Source organism: Clarias gariepinus, chromosome 22 (assembly GCF_024256425.1).
Source record: "Clarias gariepinus isolate MV-2021 ecotype Netherlands chromosome 22, CGAR_prim_01v2, whole genome shotgun sequence".
NCBI lineage: Eukaryota > Metazoa > Chordata > Actinopteri > Siluriformes > Clariidae > Clarias > Clarias gariepinus.
The window spans coordinates 28,712,824-28,723,855 of NC_071121.1; positions in this window are offsets into that span (position 1 = coordinate 28,712,824).

Here is an 11,032-nt window from a genome sequence, read left to right on the forward strand (position 1 = left end):
ATTATACTCATCTTTTTTAAGTTATAATATTATACTCACAAAGTGATGACATACGTTTATGTTTTGTCTGTTTCCATATTTTTTTTTAACACAAGCAGATCTAATGAACCCAAATCTTCATTTTATTGCCCCATAACTGAGTCTAGACCTGAGCAACTGATCAACCCCAGATCATAACACTGTCTCCAGAGGCTTGTACAGTCTGGACTCATCAGGTCACATGACCTTTCTCCATCGCTCCAAAGTCCAGTCTTTAAGCCTTTTTCCTGATGAGTCTCACTAACAAGTGGTTTTCTTATGGACACACAGCTGTTTAGTCCCGATCCTGTGAGTCCTCTTTATATTGCTCTTACTGTCTCTATTAAACATAGCTAGGAGATCTACTGCACCATCTGTGCCACGGCTGCAGGAAATAAGAAGCTGCACACTGCATCAGTTAGCGTTGAATAACTTGCATGGTTGCAGCTGAACCGTATTACTCACTGCAGTAATGTATTGGGTCTTTTGGCCGGGCAGTGTAGATTTCACAGTATTATGGATGCGCTGTGGTTTAATCGGTAACATCAATCATGACTATGATCAATGCTACTTCATACTTGATGCAATATTATAGTCATGATTAATGTTATTATAGTATTGCTGTATAATGTTAGATGTCACGTCAAGTCGGCTTTTATTGTCATTCCAACCATATCCAGTGTAGTACACGATGAAACGAAACAACGCTCCTCCAGGACCGAGGTGCTACGTACATCATCAATTTAACAACATAAACTAACAAACCTGACTAAGAAGAGATAAACCAGGTTAACATTATAAATAAACAGAAACTATCATATCTAAAGTCCTTTACAGAAAAAGACAAAGACAACAAAGTGCACGTGCAAATGTGCAGACAGAAGTGAGAACATAAGAACATACTATGTTTCAATGCTCTGTGGTAGTGCCCCCCGGTGGGGAGATCCTGTCAGGTGATGTCCACTGTCTTGTGCTTCTAAGTGAGTGAACTTCCAATGCAGTCAGTCCCTTAAAACTAGTACTGTATTTTTTTTTTTTTTTCAATTTTCTCCCTAATTTAGTCGTGTCCAATTCCTTCCCGTCACTAGGGGGCTCCCACATTAAGGCTACTACTACCACTCAGTCGGGAGGGCTGAAGACTATCACGTGTTTCCTCCGAACCGCGTGACACCAGCCGACCACATCTTTTCGAACTGCTCGCTCACGCACCATTAGGGACGGAGTAACACACTCGGAGGACAGTGCTAGCCGCTCCTTCCGCGTGCGCGAGCTCACAGACGCCCCTGATTGGCTGTAGAGCCGTGATTAATGTGGGAGCGCAAGTACCTCTCATCCCTCCCCCCTGATAGAGCTCGGCCAATCAGCTCTCTCTGTGCCTCCGGCTGTGAGAGGTTACAGCATCACCCGGGGTTCGACCCTAGTACTGTATTCTTGACTAGAACCAGGTCACTAACGAGGTGAATTAATCCACACAGTGACATGAAAATAGTGACATGCAGACAGGAGATTCAGAAAACTGAACTATCATCATTCGGAGCTTTTTTTTTTTTTTTTTTTAAGTTGCTCATGTCTGTGTGTGAGTCTGTGTGTGTGTGTGTGTGTGCTGTGTGTGACAGATACCACATCCTGTTCACTGACCATACATCACACCAAAACCTCTTTATGAAAAAACAAACATAGCTAAGAACTTATTTAAAAGTCAGATATGTGTGTGTGTGTGTGCGTGTGTGTGTGTGTGTGTGCATGGATGGTCTGGCAAATTGATGTGTGGGTGAAAAAGCACAGATATTTTCACTTGGTTATTTCTCAAGTACGGTCGTGCATTCAGACCCCACAAGTGCAGTGATGGCAGAATGTGTTGAGATACACACTCCAGCAGATATTGAAGCCTGTGTCTGTGTGCGTGTGTGTGTATGTGTGTGTGTTTATTTATCTCCCCACATGTACCACATCCTGTTCACTGACCACATGCAACCTGAAGTCACGCCAAAGTCCCTATCTGAAAAGAAATACTTAGCGGGGAATTTTATTATAATATTACAATCATTTGTGTGTCTGTTTGTGTGTGTGTGTGTGTGTGCGTGTGCATGGTCTGAGTAAGTTGAGTATGGGTAAAAAATGCACATTTATTTTATCCTGGCTATTTCTTTGGGCAGATTCCTGTACATTTTTTTTGTGTACTACAAACAATAGTGAATGAACCCAAACAGATCTTGAAGTTAAAGAGAACAGATCCCAGAGAAGCCAAAGAGGAGATGCCAGTCATTACCACTGAAACAATGGAGATTTTCTCCTCAATTTTCTCCATCTTCATTTACCTTATAACTTGATTAAAAATTAAAGTGTAGAAGAAACTGGTGGATCCATCACTTTTGTCGCGATCTGCGTTCCTGTAGATGCACGGCTTACGAGGTTTCATTTCAGCCTTCCCCAAAGCCTAAGTCCTATGTGAGACTTGCAGTATAAACTTAAAGCAAGAACATAAATCAGGCTTTATCCACTCAAAGGGGTTGCGAGTAATTTAAAGTGAAATGAGAGGTGCAGGTGTGGGTTTTCTGGTGATAGCTGAGTCATTTTGGACCTTTGATACCATACCAGGCCAGTGGAGGTCAATTTAATTTAAATTAATTCTATTTGTATAGCACTTTTAACAATTGTCGCAAAGCAGTTTTACACAAACAAAAGAAAATCATGTGAATTTGTATAAAATGTAGAAATTGTGTATGAATAAAAATGGCACGAGACCATTTAATGCTTTATATGTCAAAAGTAGTCTTTTATAATCGATGTAAAATTTCACAGGGAGCCAATGCAGTGTAGAAAAGATAGGAGTGATCTTCTCATATTTTCTGGTTCTAGTGAGGACTCTCCCTGCTGCATTCTGGACTAGCTGAAGCTTGTTTATGCATCTAGCTGAACAACCAGACAGTAAGGCATTACAATAGTCCAACCTAGAGGTGATAAAAGCATGAACTAGTTTTTCTGAATTGTTTAGTGACAATATATTTCTTATCTTGGCAATATTTCTAAAGTGAAAGAATGCTATCCTGGTAATATTATCTACATGAGCTTTAGATGAAAGGCTGGAATCTATAATCACACCGAGGTCTTTTACTGTTGCACTTGATGAAACAGAAAGGCCATCTAAAGTTACAGAGTGATCAGAAAGCTTGTCTCTACCTGTATGTGGTCCTATGACTAGAACTTCTGTCTTATCAGGATTAAGCAGAAGGAAGTTAATTAACATCCAGACTCGTATGTCCTACACACATTGCTCAACTTTATTAAGCTTTTTTTCTCATCTGGTTTTGCTGAGATTTATAACTGTGTGTCATCAGCATAAATCTCTTTATATGCATCAAATGCATATAAAGAGAAAAAAGAAGTGGGCCTAAAACTGAACCCTGTGGAATGCCAAACTCATGAAAACCTAAGAACATGCAGAAGAAGCATGATTTAAATTTACAAACTGATAACGGATCTGAGCCACAAGAGGGCTGTTCAATTAATTCCTACCACATTTTCTAATTTGTGAAGTAGAACACTCTGATCAACGGTGTCAAAGGCTGCACTATAGGTATATTGTATATCAGTACAGGATCTAATACACGGGTTGATGATATTGCAGAAGAGATGAGTAAAATTAATTCATTCTTTTCCAGGGGAGTAAAATATTCTACATTCTGATCTGATATGGTTAGTTTATCATCTGCATCAATTAAATTGTCTGGTTTGTCTGGGAGATTATTGATAAAGCTCTGTGTGGTACTCGATATGAATACACATTTTATGCTGTAGCGCGGTTCTATGCGTACATTATTACTATGACACATTTTAAACAAACCAAGATAATAATTTGAGAGAACTTCAGACCGTGGAATTGTGATTAGATTTCTTATCCTTTTCGAAGGATATTGAATCTAGAGTGTGACCTGCTTTATGAGTGGGTCCTACTACACTCTGATTTACTCCTTTTGAGTCCAGTATGGACATACAGTGGTGTTAAAAACTATTTGCCCCCTTTCTGATTTCTTATTCTTTTGCATCTTTGTCACACAAAATGTTTCTGATCATCAAAAACATTTAACTATTAGTCAAAGATAACACAAGTAAACACAAAATGCAGTTAATGTTTTAAATGATGGTTTTTATTATTTAGGGAGAAAAAAAATCCAAACCTACATGGCCCTGTGTGAAAAAGTAATTGCCCCCTGAACCTAATAACTGGTTGGGCCACCCTTAGCAGCAATACTGTAACTGCAATCAAGCGTTTGCGATAACTTGCAACGAGTCTTTTACAGCACTCTGGAGGAATTTTGGCCCACTCATCTTTGCAGAATTGTTGTAATTCAGCTTTATTTGAGGGTTTTCTAGCATGAACCGCCTTTTTAAGGTCATGCCACAACATCTCAATAGGATTCAAGTCAGGACTTTGACTAGGGCACTCCAAAGTCTTTATTTTGTTTTTCTTCAGCCATTCAGAGGTGGATTTGCTATGTTTTGGGTCATTGTCCTGCTGCAGCACCCAAGATCGCTTCAGCTTGAGTTGACGAACAGATGGCCGGACATTCTCCTTCAGGATTTTTTGGTAGACTGTAGAATTCATGGTTCCATCTATCACAGGAAGCCTTTCAGGTCCTGAAGCAGCAAAACAACCCCAGACCATCACACTACCACCACCATATTTTACTGTTGGTATGATGTTCTTTTTCTGAAATTCTGTGTTACTTTTACGCCAGATGTAACGAGACACGCATCTTCCAAAAAGTTCAACTTTTGTCTCATCGGTCCACAAGGTATTTTCCCCAAAGTCTTGGCAATCATTGAGATGTTTTTTTAGCAAAATTGAACTCAGGTGTGATAAACCACAGTTAAGTTATTTTTTAACAAGGGGGGCAGTCACTTGTTTACATAGGGCCATGTAGATTTGGATTTTTTTTCTCCCTTAATAACGTAAACCTTCATTTAAAAACTGCATTTTGTGTTCAATTATGTTATCTTCGACTAATAGTTAACATTTTTGATGAGCAGAAACATTTAATTGTGACAAACATGCAAAAGAATAAGAAATCAGGAAGGGGGCAAATAGTTTTTGACACCACTGTAAATGCTGTTCTCAGAGGGTCTTCTGTATTTCCTAAAATAAACAGTAAAGTCTCTTGCAATTAACGCTTTGTCTACATAAACGACTCTCAGGTTTGAGAGGAAATCTGCAAATTCACAGAGATATTCTGAGTACAGCCCTGGGGGTCTGTAAATGATGATTAGAGGGATCTTCAAAGGAGCAAACTTATTATTTGTAGCTACACTTGTTATGTTAGTATAGAAAACCTTAAAATGCATTAAATTTCTGTCCGTGTTTTTTTATGATAGTCAGATTAATTCAATGAATTTTTTAAATTAAATTTTATTTGTATAGCACTTTTAACAATTGCCATTGTCGCAAAGCAGCTTTACACAATCAAAAGAGTTATTTAGGTCTGTATGGAATGTGAATGTGTATGAATTAAAATGGTCAGATAGTCCCTGATGAACAAGCCGAGGTCGACAGTGGCAAGGAAAAACTCCCTGAGATGGTAATAGGAGGAAACATTGAGAGGAACCAGACTCAACAGGAAAGCCATCCTCATCTGGGTAATAACAGGAAGCAGGAATTGATCTGCATTCATACTGTGTGTTAGTTAGCAGGCAGTTCAGCATAACAGTTGATGTTAATTGATGTTAATATGGAGTCCAGGTAGTTATTGGAGACTCAGGTAGACTCGAAGGAAATTCCAGTCCTGAACTATCGAGCAACTGTAGCCAAGTCAAGTCCTCAGAGAAACAGCTATCAACACCAGTCGAGGCCAGAACTGTCTTCTAGGTAGAGAGAATCATCCCCAGACACGAGACGCATCCCAAGGAGACACACGGGGCATCCATGTGACGAGATCTCCAACCAGAAGCGGGGCACCAGGATGGGTCAGACAGGTCCGGAGGGCAGAGGGAGTCTGGATCACTGGCAGCTCAGGAACGACATGTGTAGCTCGACAGAGAGAGAGAGGGAGGGAGAGAGAGAACAGAAGAGGGGATAGCAGAAGTGAAGAGATAACAGTTAGGTATCATTGATTATCATTGCAAATAACTGGGACTCCTCCTCTACCAGTTAGATGAGGCTGTATCCAGGAGGACTAGCTCCATTTTAAGCTACATATTCATTCTGTTAAATTCAGTATTCTGTTAAACACAGTATATTAAACTCCTGACCCGTGATAGTTTCATTAACAGTGAAAACTATTTAAAATGTAAAAGATCTAATGGTGTTGTGTGTGCTCAGGTGACTTCCCAAGGGTCTCTCCATAGGATGTAATAGAACAGCAGCTCATCTGTGATCAAGCCTGCTGTCGGGCAAGACTATCCAATTATTTGACGTCCCACTTGATCAGTTGCACCTGCCTCTAGCAATGCTTCGACTGTTTATCCTTTTGGAATTCCCTTCTTAGGATGTCTGTTGGAAATTGGAGGAGAAAATTGTAGTGCCAGAATGGAGCTCACTTTTTGTTTTTTTCATCAGCACTGTCTATTTCCTCTGAAACTAAGCAGGCAAGGAGTGCCACTGGTGTACTTTGGTATGGGCGATGGCTTCTCAGGTAAGAATTTAGAGACCTCAGAACTTTGGACAGGCCCAGCCAGTCACAGCTTGGACTAGAGGTACTGGAAGATCCTATATGACTCCACCAATAGTGGACATTCATGATCCTGTTCTCCAAACTGGACATCTGCATGGTCATACATGCCTCAATTGGGAATGGCAGCAGGGCAGAAGGGTGATCCGTATTTGCCATTTTTCCTAAGTCCAACAGGACTGAAATAAGCTGTTTGTTAAATTTGATTGTTTAACAGGTCTGGGCATGAATTCTGCATCCTTCAAGCCAGGGCTTTCTTGGAATTCATCCAGTGGGAGCCCATATTCTAGCCCTTTTCAGCTGATCAGAATACATAAGTTGGTCAGCCTGGGTGTGGTCTGGTGGGCCTCTTTTTGCTGCCGCCTAGTGCTTTCATAAGAATGGGTAAATTAGAAGCTCCATTGTCCCCATGCTGGTTCTGCATATCCACTGACACCCTTCCATCCACCTTATGAGCTGTCAGTTGGTCAAGCTGCAGCCAGCAGATAGTGACCCAAAACAGGGTGTGTAGCTGGGTCCTGGGCTGTGTTTCAGATGGTAGGCCCAATGATGTTACTGAATGCGGCAGGAGTACAGCAAGTGTCACTTTTCAAATTTAAAGAACATCTTCTCACAACACAATTTAATAATTATAACTAGAAGACATTCCCCATTAAAAGAAAATAGTGTGACATCATCCTGTGTCGCGTGCGCGCGGCTCGTGGGCTGTGAAGATGGATGGGGGTGCGGGTCATGAGCCCTCCAGTCCTTCTGTGGTGCCGCTGTACTGAGAGCGAAGGCGCTGGGGCCGAGATGCGGGATCTGTAGCATCGAATTGCCGCCGGGACATGAGACAGAGCCGTGGTCGTGAAGGCGGAAGTGTTAGATCGGAGCCGTGAAGTCAGTCCGCGATGTCGTCGTGCCAAAACGTGAAGCTGAGCCATAGTCGAGGAGGTGAGAGCGGGAGTTCAAAGCCATGTAATCAGTCAGCGAGGGTGTTGAGTTAAAACTGACGCGAAGCAAGGTCGTAGTCGAGAAACGGAAGTGAAAGTTCAGAGCCGTTAAATCCAAGCGTGGCGATAAATCCAAATCGTAAGACGAGGGGCAAAACGAGGAACAAAGCGAAATCGGCAACGTAAATACCATGAACAGAAACGCGAGAAAACTGCGGCAAAACAACACACAATAATCCAGCAGCGAGACAGCACGCTGCGCTTCCTTATAAGCTGGATGAAATCAGCACCAGATGAGAAACCGGCGGGGCGATGCAGGGGCGTGTTAGGAGCGATGACAGCGTGGGAAAACATGACCGCGTGATGAGAAGTCTGACAGCGTGAGAGAGGAAGTGTCAAAGGACAAGAGCGGTCTTTGATCAGCGCGAGACGCTGAGAGCATGACAGTACCCCCCCCTATAATGAACGCCTTAGAGGGCAATTTACGATGCGTCGTAGCTGGAATACGTGGAAGGTGGGGTGAATGCGTTGCATGGACGAGGGAAGTAAAAGTCGGACGGCACACGGGTTGATTAGCTTGGTTATAGTAAATGGGCCGATGAAGTGTGGGGAAAGCTTGCGAGAGAGTGTCTTTAGGGGGATGTTCCTGGTGGCGAGCATGACTTTGTCTCCTACATGATACCTGGGGGTCTTGGAGCGATGGCAGTCTGCCTGTCTTTTGTATGACCTGGATGCCTGCAGAAGGGATCGTCTGGCTCGTACCCATGTACGCTTACAGCGGCGGACAAAATGTTGCGCCGAGGGGACCTCTACTTCCTCTTCCTGAGTTGGAAACAGCGGTGGTTGGTAGCCCAGACAGCACTGAAATGGAGAGAGGCCTGTGGAGGCAGAAGGTAGGGTGTTGTGAGCATACTCGACAGGTGGTAGCGTCACGAGTGGTCATACACCGGAGGGCGACCTCTATTGCTTGATTCTTTTGTTCCGTCTGACCGTTGAATTGGGGATGAATGCCGAAAGACAGGCTAGGAAAGGCTCCGATGAGTTTGCAAAAGGCCCTCCAAAAGCACGAGGTGAATTGAGGACAACGATCTGAGACTATGTCAGTAGGGAGGCCATGGAGACGGAAGACATGGAGGATCAACTGCTCTGCAGTCTCTTTGGCGGAAGGAAGTTTGGACAGTGGAACCAGGTGGACGGATTTGAAGCGGTCGACGATGGTCATTATGCAGGTATTCCCATCAGATGAGGGTAGGCCTGTGACCAGGGGCGATGAGGTATGGGTGAGGGGTCTGAAGAGACCAGCTGGATGGCGGTTGTTGGGTTTACAGCGCGTGCAGATGTTGCAGGCTGCCACAAAACTGGAAACGTCCCTCCCCATCGTGGGCCACCAGAAGCGCTGTTGAATGATAAAGAGTTTTCGGGCAGAGCCTGGGTGACAGGACAACTTGGATCCATGACCCCACTCCAGGACCTGTGAGTGCAGACAAAGGGGAACAAAGAGACGATCCGGAGGAACATTGCTTGGGCCGGGCTCTTGAGTTAATGCCTGCTTGACTTTAGTCTCGATGTCTAGTTTTATGGCGGCAAGGAGACAATGCAATGGCAAAATGGAGCTGCATGGTGCGGGATCCTGTGGGTGGGGAGAACTGACGTGAGAGGGCATCGGGCTTAGTGTTTTTAGAGCCTGGGCGGTAGGATAGGATGAAGTTGAACCTGGAGAAGAATAATGACCAACGAGCTTGACGGGCATTGAGCCTTTTGGCGGTGCGTAGGTACTCCAGGTTCCGATGATTGGTCCATACTATGAAGGGGAGCTCGGTCCCCTCCAGCCAATGTCTCCATTCCTACAGCGCTAGCTTGATGGCTAGGAGCTCTCGGTCGCCTACATCATTCTTGCATCATTCATCAATCTCGCATCACATACAATTCTTCTCGGCCGGAGATAGACGGCGAGAATAGAACGAGCAGGGGTGCAGCTTGTTGTCTCGTGGGGACCTCTGGTAGAGGATTCCCCCAACACCAGTGTTGGAGGCGTCCACTTCTACCACAAACTGGCGAGATGGGTCGGGACAGTTTTTTGGACAGTCTTTTAGCCTGTGTCCTGAAGCTCCACAGTAAAAACAAGCCCCTTGCAGACGGCGTCGGCGTCTCTTCTCGTCTGAGACGCGAGTCCTGCCTAGCTGCATGGGCTCCTCCTGAGTCGTCTGCTTCGGAGTAGGAGACACGTGGTCCAATCTGGGTTGGGGGGGGCCTCTCAGCGGAGGGCGCGCCCCTGGATGTCCGTCTTAAACGAAGACGTGAGTCAATCCGCCCGGCAAGGTCCATGAGCTCGTGGAGGTCTGTGGGAAGTTCACGAGAGGTGAGCTCGTCCTTGAGAGCTTCTGACAGCCCCTTCAGGAAGACATCCGCTAGGGCTCTGTTGTTCCACCCACTAGAAGCGGCTAGGGTGCGGAACTCAATGGCATAGTCGTAGGCAGAGCGGGATCCTTGACAGAGTCTCAATAACCTAGTTCCGGCCTCCCTGCCGACAAAAGAGAGATCAAAGACCCGCTTCATCTCCTTGGAGAAGTCCTTAAAGTTCTTGCAGCGTGGGTCGTGTGCCTCCCAGAGGGCCGTGCTCCACTCCCGGGCTCTACCGGTTAGTAACGTGATGACGTAGACCACCCGAGAACGTTCTGACGAGAAGAAGGAAGCTTGTAGCTCGAAAATCAGTGAGCACTGCAAGAGGAATGACCTACAAGTTCCTGGTTCTCCTCCATAAGTGATGAGAAATGAGATGAGAAACCGGCGTGCCGGCGGGGTGGTGCAGGGGCGTGTTAGGAGCGATGACAGCGTGGGAAAACATGACCGCGTGATGAGAAGTCTGACAGCGTGAGAGAGGAAGTGTCAAAGGACAAGAGCGGTCTTTGATCAGCGCGAGACGCTGAGAGCATGACATCCTGACGCACATGCCACAGGTACGCTGCTTAAAGTTCCACCATCCTGAGAGTAAAGCATCATCCTGCCTCCCTGTGACACCTACAGACACCAGCAATTATGATTGTTGTTAACTGTAAATAACCGTTTATGGATGTTGGAAAGACCTGCTAAGAACAAACAAACAAACAAACAAACAAACAAACAAACAAATAATCTTGTACAAGTCACATAAACACCTAAACTCTATTAAATGCAAATATAAAAAAAAAATATTAAATGACTGTTTTTTTTTACTTAACATTACAGTTTACACAATCAGGTTCTATTGATGCACAAGGAATCATCAGTCAAACTCTCTCAAAGCAAAAGTGTGTGTGTGTGTGTGTGTGTATGTGTGTGTGTGTATGTGTGTGTGTGTGCGCACGCTTGTGTTTGTGTGTCTCAGTCTTGCTCAATCTTCTCGTCTTTCTATCTCACATCCTGTGTCACATGTACCCA